Source organism: Siphateles boraxobius, unplaced genomic scaffold (genome assembly GCF_051911475.1).
Source record: "Siphateles boraxobius isolate OS27281-9 unplaced genomic scaffold, OSU_SipBor_1 51, whole genome shotgun sequence".
NCBI lineage: Eukaryota > Metazoa > Chordata > Actinopteri > Cypriniformes > Leuciscidae > Siphateles > Siphateles boraxobius.
In genome coordinates, this window is record NW_027509153.1 from 27501 (window position 1) to 46657 (window position 19157).

The following is a 19157-nucleotide window of genomic DNA, read 5'->3' on the forward strand; positions in this document are numbered from 1 at the left end:
TCATGGCCAACCAAATCCATCTTGTCTGGGTTGGTCGTTCTGTCAGGTTGTGTGCAGTTAGCTGAAGACGAGGATGCAGGAACTTCAAAGTAGTTAATTGAATTACAAAATAAACTTCAGGAACATACAGAAACAAAATAACAAACTCCAGGAATTCAGAGACACAACCATACAAGGACGACGACCAACAAACACTGAGGGAAAACACAGGTCTTAAATGGACAGGGACTAATGGGATAATAAGCAGAACACAGGTGAAGAAACTGAACACAAACGAGGAGCGGGAAAACTAACAGGACTGAACCAAAATCACAAAGATGGGGGGAAACAAGATCTCAAAACTGAAATAATAACAGGACTAAACCAAAATCACAAAGACAGGGGAAACCAAGATCACAAAACAGACCTCAAAAACATTGAAACATGACAATAGTATTGGCTATGTTGGAATTTATATTTATTTATATTTGTGTATTATTCAGAATTTATGGTATATTATGTATGATATATTATGGATCCGATACAAGATGCTTCTTTCCTCTCTCTCCCTGACATGTCTGCCGATCGCAAGCTGAAGCCCAAAAGGTACACTAGGGCATTAAACATGAACACCCGGCCTCTCTTACAGCAAAGCAGCCCAGAAAGAACCAAAGGAAACTCTAATCTCAAGCCTCAAATCAGCCCTGAAAAAGCACGGCTACCCACTTTCTCTGGTGACATGAGGAACTATAACTGCTGGAAGACTGAGTGGGAGGACCTACAAGAATTGGGTAACCCACAAGGTGTGGAATGTTTAAAAAGGTTCCACTTATTAAATAGTCTGCACGAAAAGGTCAAGAAGGATCTTGTCCTATTTAGCTGTGGATCCGCCGATGATATGTTTAGGCTACTGGACAGCAATTACGGGAGCAGAGCGAAAATAGTCCTAATGGTCACCAACGAGGTCCAGTCTCTTCCCCCCGATAAAGGAAACAATCCAAGAAGAACCATTGAATTGATACAGGCTGTGGAAAGGGCACTGTGCAACCTCCAGATTCTTGGTGAAGAAGACGCCGTGAAGAACTGTGTTGTTGCTCAATCTCTTGAAAGCAAGCTTCCCAGTTCACTCAAGAAGGATTTTTTTTGGATTATGCACAAAACTGACCCGGCAAACAGGTTCTCTCCACTGCATCATTTTGATTGCCTCATAGGATTCTTGAAGAACCAGGAGGAGATTCTTGAGGAGTTGGACCAGCTGGAGCCAAGCCCTGCAGATAAAGGCCCTGTGGAAAAGGGTGCTGCAGAATACCCAGATAAGAGAGGGAGGAAGGCATTCATTAAATCCAAAGCAGGTCAGTAGGACGACTATCCCAGCTGTACTGTCTGTGAAGATGACTCACATGCCGGCAAGCTATTTGCGTGCAAGGTCTCCAGGGAAGAAGACCTCTTAAGAAAAAGGGCCCATGTGAAGAAGCTATGGTTGTGCTCCAAGTGTTTGCGGCCTCACCCCAAGGATGGGAAAGGATGCACACCCAGATACCTCTGCCCAAAAGTAGACTGTCGGAAAGGAGGGGTATCGGACCACAATTACCTTCTGTGTCCTAAGCCACAATTTTTATGGAGCAGAGTACCATAAAAATTGGAGGAAAGAAACTTTGCCTAACCAACAAACAAGAAGAGTTTCTTGCAGAGCTTACTCCAGAACAAAGAGAGAAATGCAAGAATGTGTTCTCAAACTAAATATCATCAACTGTATGTGCCAAGGCTGGAGATGGACTGCAAGAACATCCAGTGGTGATGATGCTGATGGAAGTAATGACAAACTCGGGTTGCCTTATTGGCTCACTAATCGACCTCACATCTGACACCAATTATATCACCAATGGAACAGCTGATCGCCTTGGACTGTGCAGTGAGAATATCAGGCTTATAGTCCATGGAGTCAGGGGGATGAAGAAGACTGTCCTTACCAAAAGATATTCCCTGCGGTTGAAAGTGAAGACACCCAAGGGAGAAGTGGCAGAGTATAGAATTCTCTGCTATGGCCTGGAAGACATCGCAGAGGTGACTCAACCAGTCACTGCCAAGCAACTGAAGAAGTTCTTCCCCAATGTACCCAGAGACGAACTGGTTCGTCCCACAAAGATTGACCTCCTTATCGGTCACCTGGAAGGTCGTCTTGTTCCCCAGCCAATCAAAATTGTGGGAGACCTCGTCCTCTGGGACGGCCCGCTGGGGAAGACTGTTGGGGGAACCCATCCCGATCTTATTGAGACAGTCGATCTGGCAGTATACCACCCTGAAACTCACCTTGCAAGGACCATGAGATCAGCCTCGATGGCGTATAAAGAAACCATCATACCTCAAGAAGAGGAAGGAAATGCGCTTGTCCGGAGCACCTTAACCACCAACAAAGAGGTCTTCGAGTGGTTTAGTTGGGACAGCATCGGGGCTTCGTGCAGTCCTCAATGTGGCGGCTGCAAGTGTGGTAGGTTACCCCCTGGAGCGAAAGAGGAAGAGCGGGACCTGGAAAAGATAAAAGAATGCCTAACATACGTATTGGCAGACAAACACAGTACTCTCCCCACTGGGACACGGCTTATCCCTGGAAGACAGACCTCACAACACAACCAGACAATCGGCAGGCTGTGGAGGCAACCTTTAGAAACACTGAGAAGCGTCTGGAGAAGGAACCTGTGTGGAAGGCTGCATACAAAGAACAAATACATGAAATGGTTTCAAGAGGTGCTGCTGCAAAACTCACAAAAGAGGAAATTAATAAGTGGGGAGGACCTAAATGGTACATCAGCCATCTGGTTGCTCCAAACCCGCACTCCACTTCAACCCCAGTGAGAATTGTGTGGAATAGTAGTCAAGAGTTCCGAGGCATAAGTCTAAATGATCTCCTTCACAAGGGTTACACTCAGTAAATGATCAATCTTTAATTCTCAGACCTATCTCTCTCAAGTTACTACAGGAACAGATACAAATTCAAACTTTTATTCATGGATATTTTTCTCCTTCCTCAACACTGATCGTAAACAACTGTCAAATGACTTGCAGCAGTGGCTGCAAACAAAAACTGTCAAATTAAAGTAACATTTTTTTATTTAAACAAAGTGCAAAAAAAAACTTTAACAAATATTTACAGGTATTTCCTGAATTAATTCAAATGTAGGGCCCTATAAAATCAGTTTTATTTTTTCCCATTTTCCCAAATTCCGTTTTATTTTTTCCCAAATTACGTGTTTTCCATTTTAACTTTTGCAAATTCCGTTTTTTCCGTTTTAATTTTGGAAAATTCGTTTTTTTCCGTTTTAATTTTGGGGAATTCAGTTTTTTTCACCCTTTACTGTTATTTTAGTCGTAAAAAGAGTGTGCTTTTATTGTTAATGATTAAAATGTACACAAATAAAATAGGAATGACCTATTTGACCTAGGTAACAGACATTTAATCTTACTTTTCAGCACAAATACTACATGATGCAACGTAACACTGGGTAACACTTTATATTACGACCCGCAAACAACTGCGTAAGTACACCGAAATTACGGTGTACGTTTCTGTAATTATATATAATTACCGAAACGTACACCGTAATTTCGGTTTACTTACGAAGTTCTTTGCAGGTTGTATATCTGCTTGTTACCCCTTTATTACCCAAAACTTAACATGTTGTTTACTTATACCTACACGGAAGTGCACTATAATTACAGAAACGTACACCGTAATTTCGTTGTACTTACGCAGTTGTTTGCGGGTTGTAATATAAAGTGTTACCTAACACTGCACTCTAAATTACTTCAAGTAACAACAAAATATGGTTAGGAGCTTAAAACTGTCCAGTAAAATAAATTATATTAGTTTATGTAAGTTTAAATAAAAGTCACACTCTGTCTCTCTCTCGCACACTGTCGAGCGCGCTCTCGGACACCGTCGGACGGTCTTTGGTCCAGTCCGGCGCCTCATAGACAGACGCAGTGTGCACGGAGGGGATGGGTGTGTGTGTGTGTGTGTGTGTGTGAGAGAGAGAGAGAGAGAGTGTGTGTGTGTGTGTGTGTGTGTGTGTGTGTGTGTGTGTGTGTGTGTGTGTGTGTGTGTGTGTGTGAGAGAGAGAGTGACAGACAGACGGAGGGAGAGCAGGGAAAGGAAATGCAACTTCCTTAAAAGCGTTAAAAAAAAATCAACGAAACGCAATATGTGGTGGCCGGTGTTGATTCTTCGCCACGAATTATGTGTGGGAAACACTTCATAAAAGTCACGTGTGAACTGTTTGGCTCGGTACTGAGGGCTTAGCGTCGAGTTTCTTAACTTTTTCGCTGAGGAAAGCAGAGCCGTGGAGTCCCGCTTCGCCATGCTTTCATTGTTTTGATGCCGTCATTGGAACTGAAATGAATGAGGGGTTGTGTCGCCCAGATTTTCTTCCCCCGTTCTACATTTTCCCCAGACATACGTTCTTCTCCCACACAAAAACAGAATTTCATTCAAAATATGTAAAATTCCGCGAAATTCCGCGTTGACACTAGATTCCGTGTTAATTTGCCAATTTCGCGATTGCGAAAATTATAGGGCCCTACAAATGACAGGCAGCAACAGAACATTAAACACTAACAGATCTCTCAAGATCACAACATCTTCATTACAATCCAGTTTAACTTTCTTTCATACAAAAGTTCTTATTAAGATGTTTAGTTGTTGATGTCTTATTGAAAAAAAAAATTATGGTGATCAATATTTATTGGGCTCTTAACCATTGACTTTTTAACATTAGTTTTTCTTTCGCTGCTTTAACTGTCCTTCTGATACATATTTGTTATGCCAAAAAATGCAGGAGTAAATCTCATCAGATGAAGTTGGTCATGTATTGGTGATAATGTGGCATTAACAAGTGGAGGGAAAAGTAAATCACAATTTAATCTAATCCTACTATGTGAAGCACACCACCGAATGAAAGCAGCTAGCCTCCCCTGTTCCACTCCAAGTCCTAAATTGCTCCAGGAGAGAAAAAAAAGAGAAACACATTAACTAGGGACTGCAAAAGAAAACTACTCTAAATAATAAAAGAAAGAAAACCAAAATAAAGTTTACAGAAACTGTGTCGTAAATATGAGGCTATAGCACTCAGGAACCCTGACGACACCACATACAGCAAGAGCAGATATACAGTATAACAGGACATTGAATGAGGCGAGAAGCATAAGCACTTTACAATAAAACAATATAATACATTGCAGAAAAAAAGAGAAAATAAATTGGGAATAGGCTATGGTAAAGCTGCAAAATAGATAAAAAACAAAAGTAGGGTTTAAAGATTTTTATGTTCCATTCCCTCTTTACCTTTAACAAAAAAATCTAAGAGGTAAACTAAATTCACAAAACCCCAAATGTAAAAAAAGGGTGAGGCTTACTTATGATTTGGATTGAACAAACACCAGATGTAAAGCTGTATGGTTACCAGTGTTGGGTAAGTTACTCAAAAAAGTAATCCACTACAAATCACTAATTACTACTTTAAAATTGTAATTTGATTACATTACTGATTACTGCAAGTAAAATCAGATTACTAATTACTTTACTTTCAAGTTACTTTGAAAACCTATTAAAACTACAAGAATATACTACAAAGTGAAACTCAGTTCTTTCCGTAATTTAATATTGCAGACATCCCAAGTCTCCCAGAAGTTCCGGGAGTCTCCCGCATATTGATAGCGGCTCCCTGATGTCCGCTTCCTGATGCCTGCAAATTAGTTCAAATCTCCTGGAATCTAGAGTGAGCGAGCAAGAGCGCGCATGTGAGAACTGTGCTCCAAACTGTGTAGCGCGCGCACGGCGGAGAGGGAGAGAGCGAGAGACCTTGCGTGTGAGTGCGTTTGAGCCTCATGAAGCACGTTCTCCGGTAATTCATTAAACCGTGTTGAAGATTTTATTATTTAGAAAACAAGTAATTTTGCTATATATTTGGACACAATTATTTCTTCTGTCTGTGACTTTGGATTTCCTCTGTGTATGTGAAAGACCTTGAATGGAATGTTGTTTGCTGCAGAAAATTCTATTCTGAGAAGTCACATGGTAAAAGACCTTTACCCAAAACTATCTATAGGGTGTGTTACCTTCTTTGGAAGAAGAAGTATGTATATAACTCTGAACCAAAATGTACTCGGGAGCGCACTGGAAGGCCAGAGGGCCAGAGAGCGTTAGAGCGCCGTTCTATGGAACGGGACGGCGTTCGAAAATAAAGTCTAATTATTTCTGGCATCAAAGATCTCTGCGAAGTTATTTTTCAGAAAGATTGAAAACCACAACATTTGGCGACCCCGGCAGGACTTGGTTTTTGAAGCAAAAGGAACCACGAAAGGCAACACTGGTGACCGACACAGACAACAGTGGCCACTGTAATTTGAGGTGAGCAAATTTTTGCTTTTGAAAAAGTATGTGTTGTCACCAGTGAGCCAGAGTGGTAAGACCCTTTAAAATGCTTCTCCAAGTTTAAAGAACTAAAAAATTTAAAAGAGGATCTTTGATTCTAGAAATAAGTGTCTATTGTTGTTGATGATGTCAAGTAATGTGTTATAGCGCGGCGGAGCTCCCGTTAGTGTTTGCCAGTGTTTATATAATCTGATGCAGATTGTATGAATATTGGTACTGCTGATGTGCCGCTAAAGGTTTTGTCGTACGTATGTAAGAATCTGTGTTTGCTAAATCAAGAGGGCCTGGATGGATGATTAGCAAGAGTTTGAGTTTATTGGTAAAGGTTACCAACTTATTGTAGATTTTAATGGTATTGGGTATCATTAAGTATACTGGTAAAGGTTACCAACTTATTGTAGATTTTAATGGTATTGGGTATCATTAAGTATACTGGTAAAGGTTACCAGAACTCTGTGTTTCTTATTAAGAGGGCCTCGACGGATAATAAGATAGCATGTACACAGAGGATTATAAGTACTGATAAGATATCAGTGTTGATCTGTGTTTACTTGTAAGTGGGACGGATACAAGTATAGCATGCGTACAGATCAAGGTTAACTTCCGGTTACCGTTTTGTTAAAGATTTAGCAAAAGTCTGCTCGGGGAAGTTATGTTTGGCTTAACAGTTACCGCCTCGACTAGCGAGGGACTGCTCGGGTTAAGTTAAATCCTATGGAATAGGGGAATTAGAAGTTTAGCTTATGGTTACCGCATTGTTATAGGAATGACAATGGACTGCTCGGGTAAGCTAAATTGAATCGCAGAGGTCTGTGATAGTTTAAAGTTATTCAGTGAAGTATTGTTTGTAAAAACAGTGAGAAACACTGTGAGTAGAATATAGCTCTGTGTGTGTATGTAGGATCCTGTCCTGTGTGTCTGCTTGACTATGACTGTGGTTAAAAATAGGGGACAAGGAATGTGTGAATGTGCTTCAGAGACAAGTAATGTATAAATGAGTATTAAAAGTAAAGGAAATAGTAAAAGAAAACAATTGTTTCAAGATATTAGTCTTGCAGATTATTGTAGTATAAATAAGTTAAAGTATAAAAAATATATTAATAAATGGACTGATATATATTAATGGATAAATAAATAAAAATGCACGTGCTTAATATTCTATCTTATATCTGAAGACGTCTAAAATTTGTATCTCATTATCCCTGAAGACAAAGTGAGAAAAATGATTCCATTGTAGATAATTAAGTTTGTGCTAAGGAAAAAATAACTTGTGCAGTGTGCTAAAAGTGAACAAGATTGAGTGACAAAGTTTCAACAGTCATAAATAATTTACAGCAATCTTAGAATTGTAGTAAATGGGAATTGTTGGGAATGGGTGAGGAAAAATTTATTCACCATGTTAGATTATTTTGAGCACAGCATGCAAATATAGGAGAGAGATTGAAGGCTGATTTTATGATAGGGAAAATTATTTAATTGTATTATACTCAGAAAATCAAAAGTTAGATTATTGCTCATATTGCAATGAAGAAATAGCTTGCTTTTTCCTGCAACGAAGAACTTGCTTTACTAAAAACAGAATGGGAGAACTGCTGTTGTCAACCAGTGATTATTATATAGTATAAAAGAACTAGGAAAAAGATGGTTAAAGAATGGAATTTAGATAAAGAGCTAATAGCTCAGGAACAAATATTTATAAAGACTAATTTGATCTATGCAGCTCTCTGAGTGTTCAAGTTTCAGATGGCTTCAGTGTCGAATGGAAGAGGTGAAAGGTCAAAGACGACTGCAGAGAGAAAAAGAAGAGTGGGTGTGGGGCGTTCAGCTCCCCTTCTGAAGATGACCACTCTCTGGAAAACTGGCATGGAGAAAGACTGATTTAATGCTGGAAAAAGTGAAACTTTCACTATTTCACTGGAGACTTTTTCCTGAGGACAAGAGGAAAATCCTGAGATGCAAAGCTGTGGCAAAATCTATCAAAGCCCAAACTGAGAAGGGGCAGAGAAACAACAGAGCCTATATTCCTGTTTACACCAAGCCTTGAGTGACAGCTAGGCTGACGACACATGCAGAGCGACAGCCAAGAAGCTTTAACAGACTGTTAATCTAAAAACAGAAGAACTGACCGACATCCTTCCCTTACGGGCAACACAGGTGTGGCAACTCCGATTATCACTCTAGAGACTGCTTCAAATTTAGTTATTATATTAACTTTATTCATTCTGATTATTCACTGGTCTCATAAGCAATTCTTTATATTCTCTGCTAAACTAACCCTCTCTGCTTTTCCAGTAGGTTCAAGTCCAGCCATATAAAAAAGAAAGAAAATACACTGAAAGAGAGAAGTGGGTGCTCAACTCACCAAATAGTTCAATCTGAGGCTGGATTTGTTATAGTGAGGGCTATTATATTAAACAATTATAGGGCTAAAAGCATGAAAAATTATTCTGTAGCAAAGAAAAAGATAGGCGCAAAATGTCAAAGAATTATTATTATTGTTTGCAAAACAATGATACTGGTCACTCCATTTTGTTTTGCTAAGTTTTTAGAGATATAGATTGGAGAAAAAATTACTCCAAAGGTCCAAAATTATGAAATCGCAAAAAATGCTGTCAGAACTGGGATAATGAGATGGAAATGTTGTTGGCCATGGATCCAAGATTATGCAGAGATCTCCAATTTCTTAAAGCAGCTCATGAGCAAAAAACAAAAAAAGAATAGGAAAAATCAGAAAAACAAATGACAAAATGCATTTGAAAAATTACAATTGCAGGCTTATTATTCTAAAATACTTAGTCTATTAGAATTTGTAAAAAGAAAAAAAAGGATTATAACAATGGTGTTAAACTAAACCTTATGATCATTGACAGTTCTCAATAGTGTTTGAGATAGCTGTGTTGACCTGATCAACCCTTGGCTAAAATTATAGGATGCCACATTTAGAGCACAACCTGCAAGAGTGTATGCTGGCCAGTGTGTGTGAGAGAGACACTGAGTGTGAATGAGTGAGAGATGATGTTTGAAGAAACACTAAGGCAAATCAATTATTTTGCAAATACAGCTGTATTTAAAATTTAACATGTGGGCCCACAGGGCAAATTCTGCCCAATAAAATAATGACCATGGATGGATTTGGTTAAATTTCCTGGTAGGAACTGAAGTAACAATATGAAAAAACAAAGAATGAAAAGAGAAAAATAAAAAGAGAAAAAACAGTGCCACATTTGCGCAGCGCTTAACATATCTGACTTTCTTTGCAGCATAACACGTCTGCCTTTCTTTTCAGCATATCGTGATGGAGCTGATCTTTGTCAAAAGTATGAAATATTCTATTGTAACTTTTGTATTGTAACAAAGTGGGTTGAGTATTGTCCAAGATGCCTAATAAATAGTGGGTTGATAGTGGAACTCAAGACAAAGAGATAACTGAGTTGAATTGACTAATTTTAAGAGTACATTGAAATTTATTGTGAGAAAAATGCAAAAAGTTGCAAATAATGATGAAAAGTCAAATCTATGAAAAACAAATGAGAATATATGGATTAAAGTCCTGCTGTTAATGAAAGCAGAAAGGACACCACTCAGCCCACATGACCTTTCTACAGGTAACATCGAGAAGGACAATGGGACAGATAAGCAGATGATTGAAATCACATGATGTTGTCACTAACAAAAATAATTAAGCTTTAATTTACAGATAGCAGCAGATCAATTCCAGGAAGGATTCTGGGACAAGTCTAACAAAATGAACCAGTAACTGTGCTTTGTAATTTCAGAGGAAGTGATCAACAGTGACATTTGAGTCCATGCCTCTCAACTTAAAATACACCAACTGACTTCAGCAACCCCCACAACTGAAGTGAGGGATCAAGGACATGCTGACAATGAGAGAAAGAGTCCATTGCAACGAACGACTCACTGGAGACACCCTGGTGAAAGATGTAATGATTGATGACAAGGTTAACAGAATGATCAAATCATGAATGGAAGAAAAGACAAACTTGACCAGAAACACAGTAATGAGAGGAACTGTGCAAAGAAAAGAGAATCAACAGAGATGAGTACAAGCTCAAACAATAGTCAACATCAACCAACTTTCCTATGATTGGATGTTCAGCCCTTGAATAGATTCAGTAGCAACTTAATAATAACCCCATCAAAACAAAAAATTATTGAGGAGAAAAATATATTACGCAACATAGAAAACAATGATAATGACTAATTAAGAAAAGAAACTAAAATAATGTTAACAATTAATATAGCATAATGGGAATTAAGACAATTAATGAAGGAAAAAATTAGAATTAACAAGCCCAAGGTCACGAGACAGGACATAACCGTGCAGCGCGCGGCAGAGAGCGAGAGACCTTGTTTTGTTCTAAACGGCACCAGAGGGGGGTCAAAAATAGATATTTGGCATTCACATGAAGGACAGATTGTTGAACCAATGAATACTTTTGAATATTCTCAGTCCAGATGCGCAATGGTTTTAAACCAGTGCGCAAAGGGGGGAGTAAGGAAAGGAATTAAAAATTAAATTATTAAAAATTAAAATGAAGTTAAAATTAAATGCATTTTTGCAAAGTTTTGTGAAATTTGTGCAAAAACAAAGTTAAGAAAAGAACAGCGACAAAAATAGGCCATATGTCAGTATACCAGAAGAACTATTATATCACTTGGTAATGTCCTGTCTCGCATGCACGGCTCGAGATTCCAGGAGATTTTAACTAATTTCTGGGCATCAGGGAGCCGCTATCAATGTGCGGGATTGTTATAGGTTAACTTTTTTTAAACAATTCAGCGCAACTCCAAAAAGGAGGACAAATGAGTGTCTGGCTTGAGGCTGCGCTGGACAAGGGGCTTAAAATCCGGACTTACCCTTCGCCGCGTTGCTATGCGCGCGCAGTGCATTATAGGAGTAAAATTCCCGGATGTCCGACCTTGAGAATTTGTTTACCGACTTGTCAGCAAACTTGTTTTGTTTTGTTGCTGTCTAAACTACCTGCAGACAGATTTTCCCTCAGGTGACCGCATATACATTATTATTCAAATATTTTATCATTTAAATTGCATGTATATTGTCATGTAATCGTATTGTTATCGTGTTGAATGGATTGTGACGATAAGAAACAGTAAACTCCTCGTTGTGAATACAGCTGTTATTTTATAAGAGTATCTTTGTTTGTAAAGGTGAATGTTTCATCATAATCTCTCACTATGCTTAAAATATATGTTAACAGTGCAGTAAGATGTAATGTGCAGTAGTATGGAGGACCAAACTTGCAATTAAAAATGAATGAATAAATAAATGAATAAATAGATAGATAAATAAATGTGATAATAGGAAAATAAATAAAGGAATAAACGACTTGATAAAATAAATATGATTCATTTTAATCAAATGTATTTTTGTATATTTTTCCCCTAATTTATAATTTTTTGCTTTTATATTTTAATGTATTTGTATTATTTTTAATTGTATTTATTTATTATTTTATTTATTTGTTTGTTCCATTTATTCTTATATTTATTTATGCATTCATTTATTTGTATATTTATTTATTCCAATATGTATTTATTTCCAGATTTATTTATTTTAATCTTTATTTATTTTTATTTTTATTTCTTTATTTTTATATCTATTCTTACATTTTTTTGATGTGCATGATAATTAGGTTGGTTGGTCTTGCTTACCAAATATAAATATTAATTAACAAATAAATAAAAGCAGAAAATAAATTAAGGGAAATAATACAAAAATTAGTTTGATAAAGAATAAATCATATCTATTTTATCAAGTCGTTTATTCCTTTATTTATTTTCCTATTATCAAATTTATCTTTTTATTTGTTTACATGTTTATTTATTCATTTAATTTCTGCGGGTTTGGTCCTCCTATAATGTAATTAATATCAGACACACACATATATTACATTTAAATTACAAACAAATATATATATATGTGTACAATTTAATGGTATAATTTAACATTTTTAATTAGTTAACTTGTTAACTTTTTATATATACATGTACAAATAATGAATATTAAATAATGCAAATTTAATAAACAGTACGTGCTCTAAGGCTGCATTTATTCAGTTAAGAAACAGTAATATTATGGAATATTATAGCATTGTAAAATAACTTTTTTATATATATCACTGATGCTTTAGTATTAACTGTCTTATTTCATTTTGTTACTGTAAGTATTTAAATGCTTATGCTGAGACGCTAATGAATACATTCTGATTTCAGAACAGCATCATGAAGAAAACAGTGTTCTTCCCAGGGAAAGTCAAAGTGTCTTTCAGGAAAGGCCCATCAGGCCATTTACGCCGGGACCCATCAGAAGAGGCAAAAAGAATTAAAGACAACCCCTTACTGCAGGACAAGTCAACACCTCAAAGAGAAGATCTGGTCAAGTTGAACGCCCGTTCTGTTGTGTTACATAGAGGAGGGGATGCATTTGTCATATTTTATAGTAATGGAGGAGGATGAAGAACTGGAGAGGATGATGCTGAGTATTTCTCCAACAAAATATCTCAGACAGCTGAGTAAGTAAATCAAGTATCGTGTCATGTGTGTTATATATACCCATGTCAAATTCTTATAAAATTGGTATAAAATTGTACATACTGGAGAGAAACCATTCAAATTATAATGCTTAATTTTTAGGATCATCTGCAGCCACAGGATCCACAGTCTTATCTACAACAGGTTACTTTACACATCAGTTTTGGAGGCTTATTCGGTTACATACAGACTTATCTTACATTTCTGTTTTTTAATTATCTTATTTGTTGTTTTGGCACTGTTCTTGCCTGTTCTAAAAAACATGTTCTTTTGTTCTAACTACTGTTAAGGTTTGAATATACCAGTGGTGAGGGTGAGTGCACTTCATGAATTGTATGCATGCTATTTAAACTATTTTTATTTGTTGTGAAAAAGTGGACTGTTTACTTACAGACATACTGTGGGATGGCCAATCGCTACAGTGCTGCTAGCATACCCAAGGCCAAGTACCAGTGGGTGGACAGGTAAGAATAATCACATCTCATCACACATCACATCAAGATGTGTAAGCAAAGGTAATGAATACATTAAAATTAAAATGTATTTCCCTTTTATGTACTTAGGGACTGCTGTGCTGCTTTCAGAGTGATGGACCCAGGACCGTATGAGGACCAGCAGTGGGAAGCTTGGAGGACCACTGAAGCTACTGTGGCAGAGGTTACATCAGAAAACCTCAAGAATGTAAATGCCGCTTGCCAGAAGTACAATGAGGACATGGTGGTTAAACTAGACTTGTTTCACTGTATGCGGCGATTCACCAGGGAATGTGTTTCGGATCACCATCCTCTGTATAGCTCGTTCTGCCAGTTCTTCTCTTCTGCCGTAGTAGATCAGAGTGACCTGGAGAAACTGAGGAACGCATACAAGTTCTGTGGAATTGAGCCTGCTAATCCCACAAAGCAGCACATCAGAGCGCACTGCAGGACAAAAGTGCCACATCCTAGAGAGCTGGTCCAAAGAGTGGAAGAAGTACTTCACCATTTCCATCTTGCAAAGGATCCCAACAACATCTTCCTTTTTAAACCCTCGATGCTAAAATTGTGGTACAACTGAATCATGTCAAGGGTGAAGGAGCTGCTGTGCCCATCTGGATCCCTGTCAGAGGCACTTCACAGCAAGAGGGGTTTCATTTCCACCAGGCTCAGTGAGTAACGGGTAATCGCGTCTCTCCTGAGCTGTTCCAGGCGCAGGGTATGACTGGTGTCGCACGCTGGAATTATCAGCGGCTGGTGGACCTGAAGCAGCCTGGGCTTGTCTTACCTGGAGTGTTTGACCCTGTTTTGATGATGGAGTTAAACAGGGCATCTATAAGAGTGACTGGGTAACCCAAAATCCAGCCTTCCACATCTCCAGCTGGGACACAAGAGAGAGGTTTGGCCTACAATATGTGGAGCCAGGCTGTCGACCTGTGCCTCTTGACTTTGACAAACACAAAAGCAGGAAGACAGACCTAGGGATGCAAGAAGAGTCTTCATCTGGCACTGAGTTCTCATTTCCATCTCAGGTAAGCCTTTAAAGTTCTTTGATAACAAACTTTTTATTAAAAAACAAATACTTAATAATTCTCGCTCGCATATAACACTAATTTTGCTGAATTTCAGAAATGCTTAGAGGATTCCTCTTCTGCTGAGACCCCTCTTGCTCCTGAACCAGAGGCCACCCCACAGACTCTCATTTTCAATGTTTTTCTACTCCGAGTGCTGTGACAGTGAAGGAACAAACATCTGAGGAGTTTCTTTTAGATGCAGGTAATTATATTATTCATACAGGCACCAATGTGTGTAATCTGTTTGCCTAATCTATGCACACAAAACAAATACTTTGTTTAATAATTTTGTGAATCTCTTTTAGAACTGCCAAGCACACCAACACTGCCTTTAGCTGCTTCTCCCTGTGCTGCTCGGACTGGACCCATTAAGACAGGCGGTCGAGTCTTTGTGTTGGACCATAACAGATGGACAGATCCAATGAGAAATGCCATTGATGGTTTGCTGGCCAAGCACCACGGGAGCAAGGACCTCCTGACAAAGGTGGATGGTGAATATGCTGCTATGGTACAGAGTGCCTGCACTGACCCAAACAGCCTTTTGCACTCAACCACAAAGCAGTACATGAGCAGGTACATAAAAAACCTTGCTAAAAAAAGAACACTAATGCTTCACTCAACACCAGCCCAGAAAAGCTCCTGGAGACACAGCAGTTATGGCAGCTTCTTCACTCAGGCAGTGAAACCATCAGTGTCCCAGTGACAGTACTGCCACCTGCCCCAGTCAATCCTCCCGCAAAGAGTGTTCCTGAGACTGTCTTTCTGGACCAGGCAGCGCTTGAGAAGATGGTGAAGGACATCATAGAGAAGAAGCAGGCAGTTCAGCAGCAACAACAACAGCATATGCTGCAAAAAAAGCACACTAGATCCTGTTTAGCCTGTGGTCAGCCTAATTCTCGATACATGGGTGATGGCACCTCAATACATTTCTTTTATCAAGGTGGTGATGTTAAATACTTCTACTGCTCCAAGAAAGTTTTTGACACATATTCCGCAGAGGGCCTGACCAACCCCAGAATGCCCTTTGAAGACTTTGCAGAGACTCCTTTTTTTCAGCGAGAACTGGAGTCCTCGAAGCAGAGAGGGGCAGAAAATAGGAGGGTGATTGAGGAGAGAAGCAAGAGAAAGTCAGTAATGGAGCATCCTACTGGTCGTCTGTGCAGATTCTGCCACCTGCCACTGAAACAAGGACCCAACAGTCCTAATATTCACACTGGTTTCCCTGGAGTGGCAGGCAAATACATTTACTTTCCTGCTAAAGTGTTTTCCCTTTATCAGGCTCAGGGAATGAAATTTCATGGAAAGACTTTCAGCAGTCTCCATTCTATGAGGCTGAGAAGCAGAGGTGGATTGAGGAAAAGAAAAAATGACTTCACGGACAAATGACATGCCCAGACCTCAAATACTGTTTATAGCTCAAAGACATTCCTTGCACAATCTTATGCATATATGTATATACATATTATTGCACTTTTAATATATATATATATATATATATATATATATATATATATATATATATATATATATATATATAATTTTTTTTAAATATTTAATTTATTTCCATTTGTTCATTAAAATACCAAAAGTATTGTATTTTATTGTATTTTAGTGTTTTTTTAAGTTCATTTATTGACTTGCATTATTTTATCTTGCTCAGATTTGAAAAACACTAAATGTTAAGCACTGGTACTATTATACTCTGTACATAATTGTTTAATTTAAAATACTTTTTTTCTTGTTTTTTCCTGTTCTCCTCAACTTTAGATATTATTATTGCTGTTGTTTAATCTATAATCTATCATTTTAAATTGTTAAATTTATTTCCATTGTTCATTAAAATCAAACAATTGTGTCCTTGTTTGCATTGTACTTTAGTGTTTTTAAAGTAAATTTTATTGACTTGCATTATTTTATCTTGCTCAGATGTGTAAACACTAAATGTTAATAACTGTTGTCATTAAACACTACATAATTATTTGATTTAAAAAATCTTGTTTTTTTCCTATGTTCTCCACAGCTTTATATTTTATTATTATTATTAGTAATGTTATTGTTGTTTAATCTATAAGTATTTAATACATTACCTTTTTCAGTTTTACATAATAATATGTATATTTTTGTACTATAAATAAAACGAGAAACTTACTATTTGGTGTTTACTGGTTATATTTCATATATATATTGGATTTCTGTACATAGTTAAACAAATATAATGTAAATATCTCAATGTAAAATGTAAAGATTTAAAACATTATCAAAATGTTCTTTACAATTATTCACATTCAAATATTTTCTATATTAAAGAAAACTAAACCCTATTATAATGTAAATGTTTATTAAGGTAGTTGCACATTTTGTACATTCTACACAATAACAAATCTTACACGTTTTATTCTATTTTTGTGCACAAAGTTAGTTTATTATATGTAAATCATACTTAACATGAGTTTCTAATCATTTTTTAATCTAGATACACTTTACGGTAGTTGTGGTCGAGACGAGACTCGAACCTGTAATTTCGTGTATTTTTTCAGGCCCGCCTCCCTGGAATTTCCTGCGTTCTTATTGGCTAGCAACGCTCTACACCTACATGCGACTGGCCCTCCCTGGGATTTCCTGCGTTCTTATTGGCTAGCAACGCTCTACACCTACATGCGACTGGCCCCCGCGTGGAAGGCAGCTATGCTCACCAATATTGAAGACTGTTGGATGTAGACTGGAAGCCCTGTTCTGCGGTCAGCAAGAATTTTCGCAATACATTAGCAGCTGGCAGGTGCAGATGAATTGAAACTCTCTTTGTTTGGACCTGGCACTTAAAAAAATTGCATGAACTTATTGACCTGACCTACCAGGCACCATATTAAAAAACAAGGTCTCTAATTTAATAATGTAACACGTTTTATACAGACACTTCATATTTAAACGGTATTAGATTATTTTTTGCATTCACTGGCTTCTGTGAAGCGTTGAGCTAAAATGACGCATGACGCCGTTCCTTGAAGCCGCGCTGATCGGATACAACAACCTGTCTCTGCAACTCCTTGTGGAAAGTGGAAAGTATCTCGGCCTGTCACGCGGAGACTGGGGTTCGATTCCCCGACGGGGAGATCCAGTCCTTTACTGCTGCCAAAAGACCTTAACAAAAGTTTTGCTCCAGCAAACAAGTTACAGGAGAAGTTCGCAAGGGGCACCGGACAACTGTTTTAAAGACAGCTTGAGAAAAATACAATGCATTGGCCGGGAATCGAACCCGGGTCAACTGCTTGGAAGGCAGCTATGCTCACCACTATACCACCAACGCAAGCCTGTTGTATGTAGACTGGAAGCCATTTTGTGCGGTCAGCAAGAATTTTAGCAGCTGGCAGGTGCAGATTAACTGAAACTCTCTTTGTTTGGACCTGGCACTTAAAAAAATTGCATGAACTTATTGACCTGACCTACCAGGCAATGTAGTGATCTTTTTCTTTGTAGAAAAGTTAGAAGCTCAGACCAGGAGATGGTGGAAGTTTTCCAAGCAGAAGTTCTTTATTGCTTGTCGGTAGCTGCAGTCATTCCAACATCGTCTAACTAAGGGAACTTTACATTGTAGTTTATATACATTTCAAGGGGGAGGGATTACATTGTGAGGAACAAAGCATGTAAATGAGCTGAAACATGAGAACAGAACGGTGCAGGACTTCTCGCACTGAGATAAGAACTCCAAGACAAATGGTCTCAGTAATAAAATGGCAGGTGTTCAAACTTGCTCAGCATGCCTCTTCACCCGGTAAAACAATGAGAACAGGAAAAGCCTAGCCTTCTCGCACTGAGATGGGACAGTCAGGAATATCATGCTGGGAACCCCTACCGTTTGCAGGGATTTCCTGGTCTCATCATTTATAAACTTTCTCAATATAAAATACTATTGTATTGGAAATCTAAATTAAACATTTAAATAAAATTTGTAATCCTACAACACCATATTAAAAAACAAGGTCTCTAATTTAATAATGTAACACGTTTTATACAGACACTTCATATTTAAACGGTATTAGATTATTTTTTGGATTCACTGCCTTCTGTGAAGCGTTGAGCTAAAATTACGCATGACGCCGTTCCTGGAAGCCGCGCTGATCGGATACAACTACCTGTCTCTGCAACTCCTCGTTAGTATAGTGGAATGTATCTCTGCCTGTCATGCGGAAGACCGGGGTTCGATTCCCCGACGGGGAGATCCAGTCCTTTACTGCTGCCAAAAGACCTTAAAAAATGTTTTGCTCCAGCAAACAAGTTACAGGAGAAGTTGGCAAGGGGCCTCGGACGACTGTATTAAAGACAGCTTGAGAAAAATGCAATGCGTTGGCCGGGAATCGAACACATACAGCAAGAATGGACTGCCCCAGGAATCGAACCCATTGCAAGAATGCTTGTAATCAAGGTCTTTAATTTACAAATGTGATGCGTTGGCCGGGAATCGAACCCGGGTCAACTGCTTGGAAGGCAGCTATGCTCACCACTATACCACCAACGCAGACTGTTGGATGTAGACTGGAAGCCCTCTTCTGCGGTCAGCAATAATTTTCGCAATACTTTAGCAGCTGGCAGGTGCAGATGAACTGAAACTCTCTTTGTTTGGACCTGGCACTTAAA

General features: G+C 38.3%; 2 non-coding genes across 2 annotated transcripts; both read right to left on the reverse strand.

Moving 5' to 3' along the window:
* Positions 1 to 17757: 17757 nt before the first annotated feature.
* Positions 17758 to 17829, reverse strand: trnag-ucc (transfer RNA glycine (anticodon UCC)). The gene has a single exon. It is a non-coding gene; the product is annotated as a tRNA-Gly (tRNA).
* Positions 17830 to 18966: 1137 nt separating this feature from the next.
* On the reverse strand, positions 18967 to 19038 carry trnag-ucc (transfer RNA glycine (anticodon UCC)). Its single transcript has one exon. It is a non-coding gene; the product is annotated as a tRNA-Gly (tRNA).
* Positions 19039 to 19157: the final 119 nt, after the last annotated feature.